Source organism: Notolabrus celidotus, chromosome 14 (genome assembly GCF_009762535.1).
Source record: "Notolabrus celidotus isolate fNotCel1 chromosome 14, fNotCel1.pri, whole genome shotgun sequence".
NCBI classification, from domain to species: domain Eukaryota; kingdom Metazoa; phylum Chordata; class Actinopteri; order Labriformes; family Labridae; genus Notolabrus; species Notolabrus celidotus.
In genome coordinates, this window is record NC_048285.1 from 32,249,902 (window position 1) to 32,256,531 (window position 6,630).

At 44.4% G+C, this 6,630-nt stretch overlaps 1 long non-coding RNA gene across 2 annotated transcripts in view; it reads right to left on the minus strand.

Annotated features, from left to right (window-relative positions):
- Nucleotides 1-5,028: 5,028 nt before the first annotated feature.
- Nucleotides 5,029-6,630, minus strand: part of LOC117825269 — a 15,108-nt gene continuing 13,506 nt past the window's right edge. For both annotated transcript variants that reach the window (XR_004633823.1, XR_004633822.1), the window contains exons 2-4: nt 5,853-5,952; nt 5,630-5,739; nt 5,029-5,533 (exon numbers count right to left, since the gene is read on the minus strand). This is a non-coding gene — a long non-coding RNA (uncharacterized LOC117825269). The remainder of the gene's footprint in view (nt 5,534-5,629; nt 5,740-5,852; nt 5,953-6,630) is intronic.

The window sequence follows — 6,630 nt, forward strand, 5'->3', positions numbered from 1 at the left end:
TGTCCCTGGTCCCATCCAGCTGATGAACAGAGCCAGCCTCCTTGAGTTCAGTTTGCCCGGTGCGCACTGAGGACTCACAGGGGTCAGGCAGCTCCTCGTCCTGCACACAAAACCCTGAGGGATTCTGCGGGACCGGATCAGCATCACTCTGCGCTCCGGACTGGATCCTGAAATCCTGAACCCGGCGCGCTGCAGACAGGAGCAGGTGGAGGGCTCTGCTGTCCGGACTCAGATGAACACAGAGGAGTCTGCAGAGGAGAAATCGTTGGAGGAGGACTCAGAGCTGGAGGAGAGATGAAGGCGGCAGGGAGACCAGGGACCGGGGACAAGCTGAACGGGGACATGAAGAGGAGGCCGAGCTACCCCGGAGAGCTGCGGGCCAAACACACCAACATGTCCAACAAGATCTGGGTGAAAGTGGCCATGGCCATCGTGTATTTCCTCTGCGTGTCCGTGGCAGCCTTCATCCTGGTCATCTACTACGTCTTCTTCTGGACCCCAGACCCGCACTACAACCTGACCAGCACCGAGGCGCCCAGCCGCAACGAGTGCACCAGGTTTGGATGACTATGACGCGCGCACACATCTACACAGATCTGTAGGTGATGCACACACACACGCAGATCTGTAGGTGATGCACACACACACACCTGACATGACACCTGACACGAGGCTGCAGCGGGGATGCACGAGAGGAGGAGAAGATGGAGCGCACAGAGACATGACCGCATCCAGAGTTTGGGATGCAGACTGAGGACCTGAGAGAGGACGGAAGGGCACGTGCTGCCGGGATGCATCAGTGTTCCGCATGCAGGATGCTGCAGGTGGGGAGGGGAGGTTGTTGTTGTGTGTCTGCCAGCTTTACCCCAAAACACCCAGTCCTGACAGGGGTGCAGATCTTTTCAGCTTTGTGAGAAAATGTCACCTCCCTGCTCCAAAAAGAGTCTTTAAACCTCCTCCAGATTATTCAGGGCTTCTTTGTCCTGGGCTTAGTGTCAGGATGTTTGACTGCATGCTGGGGGTAAAATGGTGGCTTCTGTAAAACTCAAACATCCTTTAAAGTCATGGTGGGATTATGGGACAAAGAGCTCCTGCAGGGCATAGGAGTCTAAAAGGGGACGTCCAGAGACAGTTTGCAGGTAAACTTCAGTATTCAGTCCTAAGATGTTCTACGAATAATCCTTCACATGAATGCTGTGTTCACTCATTCTTTAGGTCATGTTTTTCTGTATTTTGCATTTAAATTAGGATGAAAATATGATGAACTTGTAAAAATAGATCATAGAGTTTCTACAGGATCTACATAAATAAGCAAGAAGTGATGCATGCATTATTTAAAGACTATGAGGAGGATCAGGAGCAGAATAATCAGAACATCCCTGTTCCTACTGAGCTCTTTGACCTTCAAGAAAAAATATTAGAAAGTGCTCTACCAACGTGACGAGGTCTCTGCAACCAGAAGAGACGAGTCAAAACAGCAGAATCAGACATGCTGTATTTTTTATTAATCCTCCTTTGCAACAAATAGTTTAGTTCTATTTAAATAGATTCTTTCCTCCTGAAGTTTGTAGATCCCAGCCCCTCTTGAATCTGACATCCCTGGAGGAAATTTACAGCTCTGACTTATGCAACATCTGCAAACACTTTGAAATGAAGGTTTTCTCCTTAGTTAAGACTCCCCTGAACCAATGACTGAATATAAAGATGGATGACATGCCTCCACCTCCTTCCACTGTACAAAAGTGAAGCCTGAACCCAAAACACACAGCTTAACTTGGCAGAAAGGCAGCGCCTCATTTCCACCTGTGTATGTAAACATGCAAGTCAACTAGCAGGAGGAAATGCACTTCTTTGTGTTAGACACTAGAGGTACCATCCGTTTATTTACAGATCTATAGACACCAGTCACACGTAGGTGGAAACAAGTCTCAAGGATCCGTCATGTCTCTTGTGATCTGGAAATTTTAAAACTCTTGTGTTCCTTTTCTTTACATTTCTCTGTTCCTGATAATCTGGTGCTCACAGGCGCTGCAGGAGCCTCATTTGTTAACAGAGTTGCCCTGTATTATATATTTATTATCTGCATCATGCTCCCTTCTTAAAGCATTAAACACGAATACTAAATCAGCATGATCAGAATGACAGAACGCATGTTTGAGAAAAGATATCTGATGTGTATTTCAATTACAAAGTTAAACTCATGTCCCATCTGTTAAAATGAGGCAGGATTTATATGACCTGTAGGGGGAGCTCTACATGTTCTGGCTTCACTTTTGTAGAGCAGTCATGTCCTCCATGTTTTTATTCAGCCTGCTCTCTGGACTCCCCTCCTGTGCCCTGCAGACCCGCTCAGTAATCCCTCCATGCTTTAGATTATGCACTTTCTACTGATGTGATGATGACATATAATCTGCCTCCTGGAGGACTATTCAACCCTCACCTGAGGACCCCTCCGGTGGACCCTCCCTGAGACCCTGCTCTGCACTTTCAGAGACTCTTTTTAAAGATATGCCTCCAGAGGAACGACAGACTTCCCTCTCTTTCTTTCTTCGGCAGCAGGACGCTGTTTGTATTCAGGTATCTAGAGGAACTTAAAGCGATACTGTACTGTAGCAGAAGTAGCCTAAATCGTGATCTCCGGTAGCTCGTAGCTGTATGACATGCAGGGCGATCACTCTATACTCTCAGTAGTTGCAGCAGTTTTACCTTTTTAGAGCAACTTTTGTCTTGCATTGCCTCACAGAATGAGCATAAATATTCAACGTACCTCTTCCTGATGACACGGTTTGTTCACCTCACCTCTTGTTCATCATTTAGGCTACAATCCTTCAAACCTACTAGACTGTTTTATTTACATTGTAGCCTTGACGATTTATTGATATGATATGATAAACTATGCATTTATTCCAGCCTCTGTGTGTGTGTGTGTGTTTATGTGAGTGTGTTTACGTGTGTTGTTCTGAAGCACAACAGGGCCGATGTGACGTCAGCCCAGAGATCTGTGAAAACAACCCTCTGACTCTTTGAGACCTCCTCTTGTATAAATCAGTGTTTGATTCTTTATTTAGCAGCAGGTAATAACACTCCTTAAAACCAGCTCCCTCTCCTCAGAGACACGGCTCTGTTTCCTCCTCCTCCTCTCCTCCTGAAATCCTCTGACCTTTCTCTTGTTTATCTTCTGATCATTCCACAGAAGAGGAGTGTTTATGAAGTCTTCCTCACCGTGCAGTAATAAGCAGAGTCCTGTTTCAGTTTGAGATGCACAAATCTGAGCCTACAGCTTACTGATTTTGTTGTTGCTCTTAAAAAGTTACAAGAAGTTAGTTTCACCTCACTAACACTGCTTCGGAGTGCAGCGTTAAATCTCTGTATCAAGGTATCATGTCATCATTAACTAATCCAGTCAGTGTTAAAGTCCTGTGAGGAACTTTCTGTTTGTGTTGACTTGTGCGCCCCCCTGTGGTCAAAGTGATACCTCTTATATCTCTTCTAATCTGGTCCTGTACTTGTGTCAGCATCCTCTAGTTGACTGTATGACACCTCCCCCCTCTTGGAGCTTACAAGCATCAAAAGTGACAGAAATAAAGAGTCAGTCTTTCTGCTAATGGTAGTTAGTGATCGTAGGTCATACAGAGGCATCACTGATTCTTTCAGTCTGCTTCATAACCAGTCAGAAAGTCCTCACAGAAGCTTTAACTAAGCCCAGTCAAACACTGCTGGCTGTGCCACCGGGAAGGGTAGTGAGTCTGCAGACCCAGAGGCTGCAGATTCAGGACCACATGCATTTCAGGGAGCAGAACTCTAAAGACCCGTGTTGTTCGTGACGTCCCTGCCTAGTGCAATCGATCTGTAAGCCTTACCCTAACTGTTCCAACAACACAAGGGTCCTAGAGATGCTGTCCCAGACTTTCCGTCCTGAAGCTGCAACCTCTGGTTTTGCAGACACATTAGAATAATTCAGGGTCTTGCCTGAGGACACAAATGACAAACTTTGACTTTGACTTTGGATTCATGACTCCAGCCTCTTTTTTTCCACTTCAGACACATGACTCAAAATAACTTTCTAAATATTGAGAAGTTTCTGTTGTGAAACATATTTTGGGGATTTGTAGGACAGTGTTTGCAAACCTGGCAACCTGTGAGGATGGAGCAGAGATGCTAATGGATCGGCATGTGATCTAATCTTTAGCATCATGCTCCTTTTTCCCCTTTAGGTCCTTTACAGCTAAAGAGATGTTTTTATAATTACCTTAACTTCAGAGCCCAATATGTCTCTGTTTCTTATTTAAGATCTTTCTGATTCATGAAATGAAATGTCAGACATCAGTGAGGTGATGGTTTGGCCTACTGGTCCTCATCCCAGCGGTCACTGGTTGAACGACCTCAACCTTTAGCTGCATGTCTTCCTTGCTCCCTGCTCCTGTCACCTGCCTCTCTTCACCTGTTCTTTCTAATAAAGACTAGAAATCCCCCAAAATATGTCAGAATGCCATTGAGAGAAATCAAAAAACCAGTAACTGTAAATCTACAGATTGAAAAGCTGAGTGTCAGCAGGGACTCTGTCAGTCTCTCTGTTCCTCCTTCAGTCATTGATTTAACGATTCGCTGAAGTCGTCATCTGTCGCTCCTCAGAAGAGACCTGAAGTCGAGCCGCTCATGACTCAGCAGAGTCTCCATCCGCTCCGAGCTGCAGGAACAACAAGCTCTGCAGCTGCACTTCACATCTTCATCATCCTCCTCACTCACTGTCTCTGCATTTCTTCCCCCTCCTCTCTCAGCCTCTGCAGGTCCAACAGCAGCAGGAGGGAGGAGGGAGAGGATTAGAAAGGAACTCTTCATTTCTGATCTTTTAAAAATGATTTTCTCAATAAAGACTGAACTTAATTAAGATTCCTAGAGAAATGTGGATCAGTCAAAGAGGATTATGATTCATTTCACAGACTTTTCTGACTCAGCTGCCATGCTAGCGTCCTGTGTGGATAGACTATCTCAATCTACGACACACAGACATGAAGGTTTAGATTATTTTAACTCTTTTATGTTTGAATTTAGAAGAGTCGGTCATTAGAGGAACTTATTTATGTCTGCTTCAGAGCTCCTGAATGTTCCTCTTGTCCAGATCTGAAGCCTCTGAACCATCACAAAGACATGATGTGGGTTTTATAAAAGGACTAACTCCTGTGTGTATCTGTGATCCTGACTGAGGCCGCTCTGCAGGACAGTAAAACCTGAATCAAGAGTTCATCAGACCAGCAGAGGTCACTGGAGGACACATGTTTTAAACTTCACCTGTACAGCCCCTCAGACTGCAGCACAGCTGGAGGTCAAAGGTCAAAAGGTCCACAGGTATTCTTTCATAATGAGAGAAGAGGGGACTTGTTGGTATACAGGAGAGTTGGAGATAATCAGAGTTGTGATGATATCATCGTCCTGATCTTATTGGCTGATTTAGAGACTGCAGCTGTTGTGATGTGAAGGATGAAGCAGCTTCTGCTCAGGCTGCTTCAGAGCCGACAGTCCTCTCTCCTCCAGGCTGTAGAGGACAGACGGGGATTTAAACCCAGGTTTTTATTCAAAGCAAAGGGTTACAATAGTCACGAGCCTCCAGACGTCATCAAGTGAGACTCACGTTGTCTGAACTCAGCTGTTTGTGAAGTGAAAAGCTCTGAATCCTCTGACTTTTCAAATCCTTTAGTTGTTGTTTTCCTCCTCAAAGGAAAACATAGATCAAGACATTTCCTTTAAAAGACATTTACAGACACAAGAACAAAAGAGAAGTTTATAAAAAGAGCTCTTTAAAAGGGATTTCTAAACATATTAAAATAGCTTTGTCCAGTTATTTCAAAACGTACCCTCCCTGAATACAAACGACTCCATCTAAACGACCTTTAGTTCGACCTTTACTCCTGCAGCTGTCCACATCCAAACACACTCACATTCACAATCAGAGCTCTGCAAACACAGGAACAATGATCAGCCACTAAAAAAACACAACTTCCTACATTTAGGAAGGAAAAACAAACCAAACATGGACAGAAAATAAACAGAAAGATTAAAAACAAACAAGATCCTCAGAGTTCAAAGATTTAAAGGTTTAAAAATAGAAGCGTACAGGAAGCACACCGGCTGCAGACGGGGTGGAGGAGAGCTGGAGAGAGCGAGCGTGCTCAGTAAACATTTCTCTGGGTAAACAAAGAGTGGAATAAAGTTGGAGGATGAAGACGAGGAATCAGCAGCTTCAGCACATTCAAAGCATCGATCTCAGTCTGCAGCGTGGAGAGAGAAAACGCTGATACTCCAGAATCTGTTTCCACTGCAGAGTGGAGCAAAGTTTTTTTAAAGCCTTCTTCTTGAAATGTTTTATAACAAAGTTAAATTTTACAAGTTTGTTTTTTAGAGTTCATTATTTTTCTCTGAACAACAGGACACTTCATTATAAACACAGAGACAACCTCCAAGGGTTTCCTGAGGGTTTATTTTCACATGAATAAAGACTCTAATCAGGTTAACATGTTGGACAACAGCTGAGGAGATAACTGAGAACCTTTTACAGAAATGATCTCTGAAAATGAATCATGTGGAAGAGGAGGAGCTGGAATACAGAGAGGAGAGTTTGTGTTTATTTCAGAG